This window comes from Spea bombifrons, chromosome 8 (assembly GCF_027358695.1).
Source record: "Spea bombifrons isolate aSpeBom1 chromosome 8, aSpeBom1.2.pri, whole genome shotgun sequence".
In the NCBI taxonomy this organism is placed as follows: Eukaryota; Metazoa; Chordata; class Amphibia; order Anura; family Pelobatidae; genus Spea; species Spea bombifrons.
The window spans coordinates 17,587,516-17,600,571 of NC_071094.1; the positions used below are offsets into that span (position 1 = coordinate 17,587,516).

Below are 13,056 nucleotides of genomic sequence, written 5' to 3' on the forward strand. Positions count from 1 at the left end.
CCTGAATACCCCATTAACCATAGCTGCCCCTAAACACCCCATTAACTATAACTGCCCCTAAATTAACCCTAAACACCCCATTAACCATAGCTGCCCCTAAATTAACCCCCACCTCCCCTAACTTTCAGCAGCCCAAATATTAATTTTATACTTACAGTTAGATGAGTGTCACAGCCATGTGGTTCTGGCCTTCTGGGAGAAGGAAGGGGGCGGGGCCAGTTGTCACAGTGATTACAGGGAGGGACTGGTAAGTAGGAGCTGCTGCTGTGAGTCAGACTAAACGGATTATATAATGAGGGGTATTTTCAGAGTGTTTGCTCTGAAAAAACCCTCATTTTATAATCGATAATAATCGATTCAACTAATCGATAATGAAATTCGTTGGCAACGAATTTCATTATCGATTATTATCGATTTTATCGATTAGTTGTTGCAGCCCTACAAAATATGAATATTAATTTAGGAAAAATAGAAAATTCTGAATATAAGACTACCCTATAAGTAAAAAGTTTCAACTAATGTAAATATTTTTTTCATATTTAATAAAAACTATGATTGAGAAAATTTTTATTTTTTGTGTTTTTATTTCCTTTTATTTGCCAATCTCAGGCCCCCTGTTATACCTTATACCCCCTATATGCCACTCTGCCCCCCAGAAATGCCTTATACCCCACCCATATGCCACCCAGCCCCCTCCCCCTGTCTTACCAATGCATCCCTAGGCTTGTCCCCCGTGCTTCAGACTCCCTGGTGTTTAGTGGGGGCAGCCGGTGGACGTCTGCGTGATGCGTGTAGACAACCTCTGCTGCCAGTTAGTTCTGCAGGGGCTTCTGTGACTGAGCACCGGAAGGTCATGCCGGTGCTCAGTCACAGAAGCCCCGGCAGGGCATTGTTCAGACTTTTACTGGCTGCCAGGGAGGAGGATCCAGGTCCCCTGCAGCTCTGCGGAGGATCCTCCTCTCTGGCAGCCGGTGAACGTCTGCGCAATGTGCGCAGAGAACCTTTGCTGCTGCCGGCACTTCTATGATGAAGCACTGGAAGGTCATGTCCCGCCAGTGCTCTGTCATAGAAGGCCCAGAGGAAGTGCCGGCAGCAGCGGAGGTTACCAGAGAGGAGGATCCAGGTCCCCTGCAGCGCTGCGGGGGATCTGGATCTTAGTCTTATATTAAGACCTCTATTTAAGGTCGAATTATAGGATGACCTTGAATATAAGACTAGGGGTATTTTTCAGAGCATCTGCTCTGAAAAGAACCTTGTCTTATAATCGAGCAAATACGGTAATTATAAAATTAGCATACAGCTTTGTATTTAAAATAGGTAGTATTTTTTATAAAGAAGACATATGAGCTGCAGAAATTTATAGTTTATAATGCAAATTAAAATATGTAAGTATCTTATAAGCAGTTTCACATTAAGAGTGCAAACATATACGGCATTTAGCCGGATGTAATGATTGACCTCTGGCCAATTATTCTGCCTGTGGGATGCACGCCCCCCTATATTACTTAATGCAAAGCTATTACAAAGAAAAGGGTAGTCGTGTACAAATATTGAAACATGTTTTAACTCACACTAGACAGAAATACAAGAATTAGTGACAGCACAGGTTTAAGCACTTCCATAAAATAAGATCTAAGTAAATAAGTGCATGGATGTAACACACACACACACACACACACACAGAGGTACATATAAAGTTGTTAAATACATCCAATGTAATATTGTTAGTGAGGACAGACGCAAGCTTTCTGTAGTTTTTGTACCTGTTTGTAGTCTCCAATGATAGAGCTGTTTTTCTTTATTTCTGACTCTGCTTTATCAAGCTCCCTGCGACACATTTCCTTCAGCTGCAGAAAAATGCAAATATTCACTGTCAAGCAATAAAGCTGGGTGTCAGAAATGACACTTATATGCTGGGGTATAAGTGCATTAATACAAAGTGCAAATTAATTAATTCTATGATTAAGATAAATACTGTACTGTGTGACGTTAGTGCACTTGAATAGCACAGTATACATTATACACTGCTTGGATTCAACACATCTCTTCAATCATACACTCTACTGTGTTACTACAACCAACCTGAGCAGATTCTTCTTCCAATCGTCTCTTCTCCTCTTCTGCATCAATCAGTTTCTGTTTAGTCATCAGTAACTCCTTGTTCAAGGCATCTGCCTTTTCTTCAGCCTGCAAAACAGATCAGCATTCATCAATAATTAAACAAATTACAATCCAAAATAAATGAGGCATTCTTTAAATCAGTACAAGTTGTATACTTTGGACTCTTATTGTAGTTGCAAGTAAAATTGAAAATGTGTCTTTTTTTCTTCGTTTATATTTTTCTTGTTGAGACTTAATATTTTGTTAATGCTAAATTAATGACACATACACTGTCTCCTGTGAGTGACTGAAACATTGATTTTTGTGAATAAACCATCAATCCCTGAGTGTGCTTACGTTTTGGGCCATTTGTATACTAGCTGATAACAGCTACAAACAAGGTACAAATTGGCTTCTTTGGTCTGTGGACTGCAGAGGACAATGTAAAAAAATATTAAAAAAACAATAAATAATGTGTGGGTACACAAAATGAAAAACAGGAAAAGTGTAGTTGAACTACCACCTACCGTGTTTCCCCGATAGTAAGACACCCCCGATAGTAAGACGTATCGGGAGTTTCAGAGGGGTCGGCTAATATAAGCCGTACCCCGAAAGTAAGACATATGTCTTACTTTCGGGGAAACACGGGGGATTTGCTGGAGCAGCAATAATGTTTTCCGTGGTCCATCAGGACCAGGGCCGGCCTTTGGGGTGTGCGACCTGTGCGACCGCACAGGGCGCCACACTCCAGGGGGCGCCGCCGCGGGGTCCGCCGCAGCGCGGTCCGACGCCACTGCCGTCGCGGGGTCCGCCGCAGCGCGGTCCGACGCCCCTGCCGCCCCTCCAGAGACGGACAGTAATGTCCGCCGCTGGAGGAGCAGGCTCGCAAGGGAGCAGTATCGGAGGTCTTTAACAGACCTCCGATACCGCTCCCTTGTGATCCCCAAGGCAACAGCTGCTGTGCGCCGGGGTTTGCTGCCAGATCCCGGCGCACAGCACTGAAGCCGCGCCCACCGGTCTCCGTGCCCTCTGACCCGGAAGAAGAGAAGACAGAAGAACTAAGAAGAAGAGCGAAGAGGCGGCAAAGAAACTGAAAGAGGAAAGGTAGGAAAGCATAGAGTGACAGTGAGAGTGGATTGGTGTATATGTGTGGATTAGTATATATGTGTGGTTTGGTATATATGTGTGGTTTGGTATATATGTGTGGTTTGGTATATGTGTGGATTGGATTGGTATATGTGTGTGGTTTGGTGTATATGTGTGGTTTGGTGTATATGTGTGTGGTTTGGTGTATATGTGTGGATTGGTATGCGTGTGGATTGGTATATATGGACAATTTTTTCCCAATATAAGACATACCCCGAAAGTAAGACATAGTGGGGCTTTTAGGGATAAAAAGAAAGTAAGACACTGTCTTACTTTCGGGGAAACACGGTAGCAAAAATGTCTTTTTTTTAAACGTCTGTTTTTTTTTTGTTAAACATCTTATATCTTTATTTATACTTTAACAATCTCTGTGTAAATGAGAAATTATAGACTTTTTCATAGACTACTAAATTAAGACTGAGAATGCATTTTTTTGCTTTCTAGAATTTTAAATAAAATAATTAAAATAAAAAACAGCCTTGCTGGTCTTTATATCTTCACAAATGTCTGCAACACATTCTCAATTTAGCTCAGTTATATACTTTTTTTTTTTTATTAATTTCGTTCACAATATTGTGACACTTATGCCTGTAGAATGCTATTCTCTTTCTTACCCCCCCCCCCCCCGAAGTCTGCTAGGAAAGGAAAAAAAATAAAAATAAAAATAAATAAATAAATAAATAAATAAATAAATAAATATTAAAAAGTATAATAAAAATAAGAATAAAAATTTATTACCATAAACCCCATGTGAGTTGGAACTCCTTTTTTTTCTTTTTTGATTCAGCACTTCTATAATGTTCATATTTTTTAATTTGTTCAATCATATTTAACCACTGGGTCAATACGGGTACTCCTTTGTCGAACCATTTCCTAAGAATCAATAATCTCCCTAAGAAGAAGATTTTCTTAAACAAATTGTTTAGCCTACCAAATTCTTCCACATCACCTAAAATCAAAACCTTTGGATCCATTTCAAGATTACAACTAAATTTACTTTTCAAAAACAAAAATATATCATCCCAAAATTTATGAATCTTATTACATTCCCACCATAAGTGAATTAAACCTGCATTAAGGACCCCACATCTGGGGCAATCTGACTTATCCCTACATTTAATCTTCCATAACTGGTGCGGAGAATAATATAAACGATAAATAATTTTAAGTTGTGTAAATTGATATTGTTTATTAACGGTGCAACACCCTGTGTTCTTAAGGATACGGTTCCAAGAGGCCTCATCAATGGCACCAATCTCTTCCTCCCATTTCTTTTTAATCTTGCCTCTGAAGCCTATATCCATTTCTCTTAAAAGTATTTTATAAATAGTGTTAAGTGTCTTCTTCCCAATAGATCTTATCTGCAAAAACTCAAAAAGCTCATGTGTCTCAACCTCAAAAATCTTCTTATTTTCCGTGCAATTATATGCGTGAGCTAATTGATTATACCAAAATTTGTGTCCATTTTGCAACTCATATTCAAATTTGAGCTCCTCAAAATCCTTAATATACCCAGCATTGAACAACTGTCCAGCAAAACTAATCCCTTAATTAATCCAAAAATCACTCCCTAACCCTTTGTGAAACTCCATAAATTTTGAGTTATACCATATTTGTGTTTGGGGTAAACTACCCTTGATTTTACAGATACATTTGGTTTCCTGCCACACTTTTCTATATAACTTCACCAAAGAGGTATTATCCAATTTCTTTTCCAACTGTAAACCTGCTTCTAACATTTCCATGGGGTTAGAATTTCCAGTTATTTCTAAGAAAAACTGGATTAATCCCCCATATCCATTGAATTTCAAATTCTGGATTTTCTTTGCCAGGAAATATAATTTGAAGTGGGGTTATGCCCAACCCCCCTCACCCTCCAGTGAGGTGAGCTTGGCATATTTCATGTGCACTCTGCCTCTTCCCCACAATAATTTACTGAGTACAGCTTCTAGACCTTTAAACCATTTATCCGGGATCCACACTGGTGAGGCAGACAAGACAAACAAAACCTGCGGGAGAACAATCATCTTCACCAGACTCACCCTATCTGCCAGTGACAACGGGAGTTTTGTCCAGATCCCCACCTTTTTTGTATCTTATAACCTAATGGGGTAAGGTTCTGCTTAATAAAGAAGTCGACTTTATTCGAGATTTTAATCCCCAAATACTCCAAAGAGTCCCCCTGCTTCAAGATCTTAACACCTCCTACCTTGGGGGTACCTACTGAGTTTAACGGGAGAAGTGTTGATTAGTCCCAATTAATTTTAAGTCCTGACAATCTGCCAAAAGATTCAATCTATCACTATTGGGAGCACTTTTTCAGTATCTTCTAAAAAAAATAGTAAATCATCCGCATATAATAAGAGCTTTTCTTCACTACCTTTTAAACCAAAACCTCTTATTTCATGGTTTTTCCTAATACTTGCAGCTAATGGTTCAATGTATAAAATAAATAAAAGGGGCGAAAGTGGACACCCCTGATGGGTTCCTCGACTTAACAAAAAGATATCCGAGAGCTTACCATTTAAATGAATCCTAGCTACTGGAGAACTATACAAAAGTTGAACTTAAAAAGGTTTCCCCAAATCCAAAAGCTGTTAACGTATGCCATAAAAAACGCCACTCCACCCTGTCAAATGCCTTCATGGCATCTAAAGACAGAATGGAGTTGGGAAGGTTCGCACCTAGCTGAAGATTGGCAAACACTCTTTCCAGGTTAGAATGTAATAACCTTCCTGGTACAAAGCCCGTCTGATCTTCTCCAATCAAAGCAGGCACACAAATTGCTAATCTTCTGGCCAACACTTTAGCTAGGATTTTCGCATCCGTGTTAATGAGGGATATCGGCCGGTATGATTCTACTTTTACTGGATTTTTATCTTTTTTAGGAATAAGTATAATTATTGCTTCCATCATAGACCTTGGTAGCTGCTTTCCTTTCAAACCTTCTGAAAAAACTAAACATAAAATAGGTAAAAGGATTCCCGCATATTCCTGGTAGACCCCGAACGGGAGTCCATCCCCTCCTGGGACAGATGAAGCTGCACAAGAAAGAAGGGCCTCCCTCATCTCCTCCACCGTAATATCCCTCTCTAATAGAACCTTCTGTTGGGGCGAGATCATGGGTAAATCACACTTTCTTAAGTAAGTAGCTATATCTAGATCGTTTGCCGCTGGGTCTGCTTGATATAACTTAGAGAAAAAATCAACCATTACGGCCTGCACTTTACTTGGGTCATTTACTACCCTACCATCTTTATCTTCAATTGCCAGGATATCACTTTTATCTTTCTGAGCTCTTACCAAATTTGCAAGTAGTTTCCCCGGCCGACCCCCTTCAAGAAAGTTCTTTTGACCTCTAAAAAATAATTTATGTTGTGCCTTATCTAACATCAGAGCTGCAAGTTGGTCTTGTATATCTTTCATTTGATCATAATTATTCGTTGAAGGATCTTTAGCAAATTTAATTTCACTGCTAATTACTTTCTCTCTTATATCCTTCTCTTTTTGGAAAAAGCTTCTTTTTTTTGTAATCACATCTCTGAGGAGCAACCCCCGCAGGAATGCTTTTAATGCATCCCAAATCACGCATAAAGAAGCAGATGCTTTATTATTCTCCCAAAACTCTTTTAACAACTGCATATTATTTTCTTTAGTTTCAAGTAGCGTCAGCCAATGGGGGTTAAACCTAAAAAGTTTCCCTTCATTCTTTTTCTCATCCCCCAATGTCAAATCCACTATTAGTGGTGTGTGGTCTGAAATTGATCTCGATTCATACACAATTTTGTGAATAAACCTAATCCCCAAATCATTGCACAGAACCAAATCAATCCTAGATGCGGTTTGATACGTGGCGGAATAACATGAGTATCTTTGTGTAACAGGATTCATTAACCGCCATGGATCATTCCAGCCCAATTCTTCAATCATTCTTGCTAATGGGGTCTGAGTATTCAAATTAGTATGCTGTTTATTGACCACTCGCACTACATCTTTCTCAGGGTCTAGTGTACAATTAAAGTCCCCGAACAAATATAGTGGAAGCTGTTCCTTACCTCCAATGAATTGAACTAATTTATTTATTGGCTGTGGAGAGAAAGGGGGAGGAACATAAAAGAAAGCCATAATCATCTCCTGGTTATAGATAATTAGATGTACAAATATAAATCTACCTCTCTCATCAATTATCTTGTTCTTAATCACTAACGGAATCTTTCGATGGAAAAGTAGAGAGACTCCAGCCGAGTAATTAGAAAAGGAGGAATGAAATTCCGTTTGAGCCCATCTTCTCGATAGCCTCCTTTGTGTCTCTCCTATCGTATGTGTTTCATCTAAACAAATAATAGCCGGGAGATGTTTCTGTACACGATAAAATATGGCTACCCTCTTTCTACAATCTCCAGTTCCTCTCACATTCCAAAATAAGATTTTAATTTGCATTCAGAAAGAGGAAGAGAAAAAAAAAAAAAAAAAAAAACCCCAGCAGACCAATAACCCTCCCCCCTATCACATACCACCCCCCCTCTCGTGATGCGTGCTGGACCATTTTCCACACGTATCTCTTTACACCGTCATAATAACTCCCCCCCCTCCTGACTCCTCAAAGAAATTAAGTATAATTAGCCATTTAGACATTACAACCCTTCTCCTTCAAACCACATAGACACCTCCTGAGGGCTTGAAAAAAATAAAATGCCTGACTTATATTGCACTCGGAGCTTTGTGGGAAACAACAAAGAGTAACGAATATTAGCTATTCTAAGCCGTTTTTTAATTTCAGCGAAAGCCGCACGTTGCATTTGAGTTCCCCTGGAAAAATCTGGGTACATGGCAATCTTTGCTGAGTTGTATAATATCGTGCCAATTTCTCTAGCACGTCTAAGAATTGCATCACGATCAGAAGAATTTAAAAGTCTGATTATCATAGTCCTTGGTGGGGCCCCCGGTGGAGGGGTTTTTGCCGGGACCCTATGTGCCCTTTCCACACAAAATAAAGAAGAAAGTGTTTGTGCTCCAAAAGTCTCACCAATCCTTTTTTGGCAAAACATCCTGGGATCTAATCCCTCCGCTCCCTCTGGTAACCCCAAAATACGAATATTATTCCTTCTAGATCTATCTTCCATATCTCTCATTTTATCTTTCAATTTGTCCATATCCGTACTTAAGGAGGTTGTACTGTTCTTTATCTCAACCATTCCTTTATCCAAGGAAGGAACTATTGTTTCAAGATTAAGCAACCTTTCCCGTATCTTGTTTAAATCATCTCTAATAAGGGAGACTTCAATAGACAAACTTTCCACTTTCGAATTTAACTGTGCTAGAGCTTGATTAGAATTTTGCACTTCTTTAAGAATGGTACCAAGAAGGCCAGGTTCAATTGAGCGTCCATACTCCTCCCCGGAGTCCCCCATTTCTTGCGGAGTTATAGATCCTAACCGCTCCATATCTTCTCTGCCTTCCACTGGGGACACATTTTTGGCAGACCGGCTTTTCGTTATAACAGGAGAAGCTCTCAAAAATTTATCGATTTTAGCTGCCGCAATATTCCCTTTAGGGGAACTAATACCAGCGGACTTCCGGTTTGGGTTTTTAGGAGACATTTTTTTTTTTTTTTTTTTTTGAACACTTACTTTCAAATATATAGACTTCTCCAATCCTAATCAATATATAGCTTAGTATTTTATGATAGGACTTCTTCAAACCTTATACCTAGTATTAACCTTGTCCCTAGTGTTTAGCGATAGGATTTTTAATATTGGCAACACTCATTCCGCCATTAAAGCTCCAGTCACTATTAATAAAAATGCTCAGCGCCAGCACTTATCAATATAACCATGTACGGATGCGGCATATAATATTAGGTATATATTACCTTTGTGCAAGAGTCTCTTAAATCAGGCTGCCTTGATACCTGCTGATGTTATCATTCCGTAACACTGAGCCTGCTATTGTAATTTCATAGGCCACCGTGCTGTGCTGAGCTGCCGTACTATGCTGAGCCACTATGCTGTGCTACTGTGCTGTGCTGAGCCACCGTTCCGTGTTGATCCACCGTGTCGTATTGAGCCGGCGTACCGTGTTAAACCACTTTGGCGTGTAGAGCCACCGGACTGCACCGTTCTGTACTGTGCTGAACCGCCGTGCTTAGCCACCGTGCTGAGACGCCTTGCTGCCGTGCTGTAGAGAATCACTAAAACGCTAAAACACTGAGTCACTGGGTCACTGAGTCGCTGAATCGCTGAGTCGCTGAATCGCTGAATCGCTGAATCGCTGAATCGCTGAATCGCTGAAACGTTGAATCACTGAAACGCTGAAACACTGAATCGCTGAAACGCTGAATCTCTGAATCGCTGAATCGTTATACTGTGCTATGCGGTATAATGCTGTGTAGAACTAAACCACCATACTGAACCGTCGCACCGTATTAAGCCGGCAAATCGCACCAAGTCACCGAACCGTATTGTGCTGAGCCGCTATATCGAATCGTATCCCCAAAAGAGTAGCGTGCTCAGCCGGCGTGCTCAGCCAGCGTGTCGCGGCGCCATACCGCCATGCCGTACCCGATCACCCTCAGTCCTCAGCGGATTCCGGAGGGAAGGGAAGGAGAGGAGAAAAGAAGAAGGAGGAGAAGGAAGGGAGGGAGCCCGCAGGTACGTTCCTACGTCATGACGCCAATCTTACCTAGCAAAAATGTCAAACACACTCCAGTCATAAGGCCAAGTGCAAAACCCACTTTGTTGTGAAGGGGTTACATGTCAAGAAATACGGTTCTATTCAGCACAGACCAATAGCCCTGATTGATTTATTATTCTTTCTTGCACAACAGTTGACATTTGTTTTAGTTGCTAAAGAAACTTGGTATTGTCACTTGTGAATAACTGTTTGGTATCATATCAGTGACAGTAGATCTTTATTTATTTGTAAGACAAGATGATTTTCAAAGCTCCCTGTGATGTCATATTGATTTTTTAGGACAATGCTTCTGATGTTCAAATCACTTCTTAACATAGGACTCGACAAACCCTGGGTGCCAGATCGTCATGGCAACTACAAACCACTTCCTGGCACCTCACGGCACCCGGTTCAGAGTGCTAGAGAAGTGTACATGTACATGCCCGGGCATACCCAGATTCCAGCATGTACTAGCTGACTTGGCAATAATAATATCAATATTAATATATATATGATTGCTAACAGCAATCACACTCCTATCATATCCAGGTTCTAGCATGTACTGGTTGCCTGGGCATGATAGGAGTGTGATTGCTGTTAGCAATCATATATATATTAATATTGTTATTATTATTGTTCACATGTGAGCTCAGCACTGGAGGCATAGAATCAGACATACAAATCCCGTATTTGCAGGTATACAATAATAATGTATGGAAACATAGCAAGAGATAAAACTACAGGCATAGATGACAGGTTGCACAACCCAAAGCCAGCCCTGGCATCCACACTTCCCACATAGAACCTGACCAGCACCCAGATTACACACATAGGACTTTCCATCTTTGTCCCCAAACAACCCAGCCTGACTCAACTTTGTCCCCAAACAGCCCGGCCTGTGTCATCTTGGTCCCCAAGGCTCAAACATCCTGCTTGTGCCATCTTTGCCGTTCCACAAATCAATTATACATCTATCACTTTTACAGTCACTCACCAATTCACACTTTCATTCACATAATTAATTCACACAATCATCGTTGATCGCCTCCTAAACGCTTTTAAAACGGGCGTCCGCCGCCATACAATGTATGGCGGCTGTTGACGCCCCGGGGAGGGGCCAGACATGGCCCCCGATGCCGATCTCGGTTACTGAATGCCTCGACATCGAGGCATTACAGTAACGCCGTTTAAGCGAAGAAAGTGATCGTTGATCACTTTCTAAGCTTATTTAATTTTATGACGGTTCAGGACCGTCAAAGGTCATTTAGTGACCTTCTTGTCATGACGGTCCTGAACCAGCAAAGGTCGCGAAGGGGTTAATAAAGTATTTTAAAAGTTTTTTTTTTTTTTTCGTTTTTGGTCGCTCGCAGCCACTTTGGTGGCGCAATGGGCCACTTGACTAGACTTGCCCCCCAGGCCTTAGGCTGCCAGCCCTCCCCTGGGTGTAGGGGTATCAAAGAAACAGATGATACCATTTGTATCACTGATGTCAGTTTTAAACATTAAAAAAAGTTCTAAAGGTATTTTTTAATAAAGAAAGATAGCATGAGTCTCCTTAAACAGTAACTAATTGGTATTGACCAAATATTTGTATATGCTTTAAGACAAGTAAAAATTTGGGGGTAGAGAAGGGTAGATGGTGAGAAGGGGGAGTAGGGAGAGGGTAGATGGTGAGAATGGAGGGTACGGAGAGGTTTGGGTGTAGGGAGATGGTTGGGGGTGGAGGGTTTCCCCGTAACAGATTCTCGCACCGGGGCCCTGAGGCTTCTAGTTACGCCCCTAGTTATGCTCTCATACTGTCTGTATCCTGCAGGTAGACCCAGCAGTGCTTAAAGTTGGAATCGGAGGAGCATATGACTGACATCATCAGGTGGGTAATACACATACAGTATAAACATAGGACAAGCATGGTAATCACTAAAGCTTCCACTCAGCCCATCACTACAGTGAAGGAAAACATTTGATCCCCTGCTGATTTTGTACCTTTGTCCACTGACAGACATGATCAGTGTAACATTTTAATGGTACGTTTATTTGAACATTGAGAGACAGAATAACAACAAAAAATCCTGACTAACGCACTTCTAATAAGTTATAAATTGATTTGTATTCTGATCAGTTAAATAACTATTTGATCCCCTATCAATCAGCAATATGTCTGGTAAGTAATGAGCTGAGATTATGAGCGCTCATCTTGTCACATGTCCACATAAGCAATTATTCAGATTCCAACCTCTCCACAATGGCCAGGATCCAAAGAGCTGTCCAAGGATGTCAGGGACAAGACTGTAGACCTACACAAGGCTGGAATGGGCTACAAGACCATAACCAAGCAGCTTGATGAGAAGGTGACAACAGTTTTTGCGATTATTCACAAATGGAAGAAACACAAAATAACTTTGTCTCCCTCGGTCTGGGGCTCCATGCAAGATCTTACCTCGTGGAGTTTCAATAATCATGAGACTGGTGAGGAATCTACACGAGAGTATCTTGTCAATAATCTCAAGGCAGCTGGGACCATAGTCACCGAGAAAACAATTGGTAACACGCTACGCCGTGAAGGACTGAAATCCTGCAGTGCCCGCAAGGTCCCCTTGCTCAAGAAAACACATGTACAGGCCCGTCTGAAGTTTTCCAATGAACATCTGAATGATTCAGAAGAGAACTAGCTGAAAGTGTTGTGGTGAGCTATTTGGCATCAACTCAACTTGCCGTGTTTGGAGGAGGAATGCTGCCTTAGATGCCAAGAACACCATCCCCATCGTCAACCATGGAGGAGGAAACATTATGCTTTGGAGGTGTTTTTCTGTTAAGGGGACAGGAAAACTTCACCTCATCAAAGGGGCGATGGATAGGGCCATGTACCGTCAAATCTTTGGTGAGAACCTCCTTCCCTCAGCCAAGGCATTGAAAATGGCTTGTGGGTGGGTATTCCAGCATGACAATGACCCAAAACAGATGGCCGAGGCAACAAAGGAGTGGCTCAAGAAGAAGCACATTAAGGTCCCATAGAAAATCTGTGGAGGGAGCTGAAGGTTTGATTTGTCAAACAAAACTGTTGTTATTCAGTCTCTCACTGTTCAAATAAAATTATAGACTGATCATGTCATTGTCAGTGGGCAAATGTACACAATCAGC

The 13,056-nt window shown here is 41.1% G+C and overlaps 1 long non-coding RNA gene across 1 annotated transcript; it reads right to left on the minus strand.

Moving 5' to 3' along the window:
* Positions 1–1,791: 1,791 nt before the first annotated feature.
* On the minus strand, positions 1,792–2,233 carry LOC128503731 (uncharacterized). Its single transcript, XR_008355289.1, has 2 exons — positions 2,083–2,233; positions 1,792–1,847 (listed from the first exon to the last, which is right to left on the minus strand). It is a non-coding gene; the product is annotated as an uncharacterized LOC128503731 (long non-coding RNA).
* Between the last annotated feature and the right edge of the window lie 10,823 nt (positions 2,234–13,056).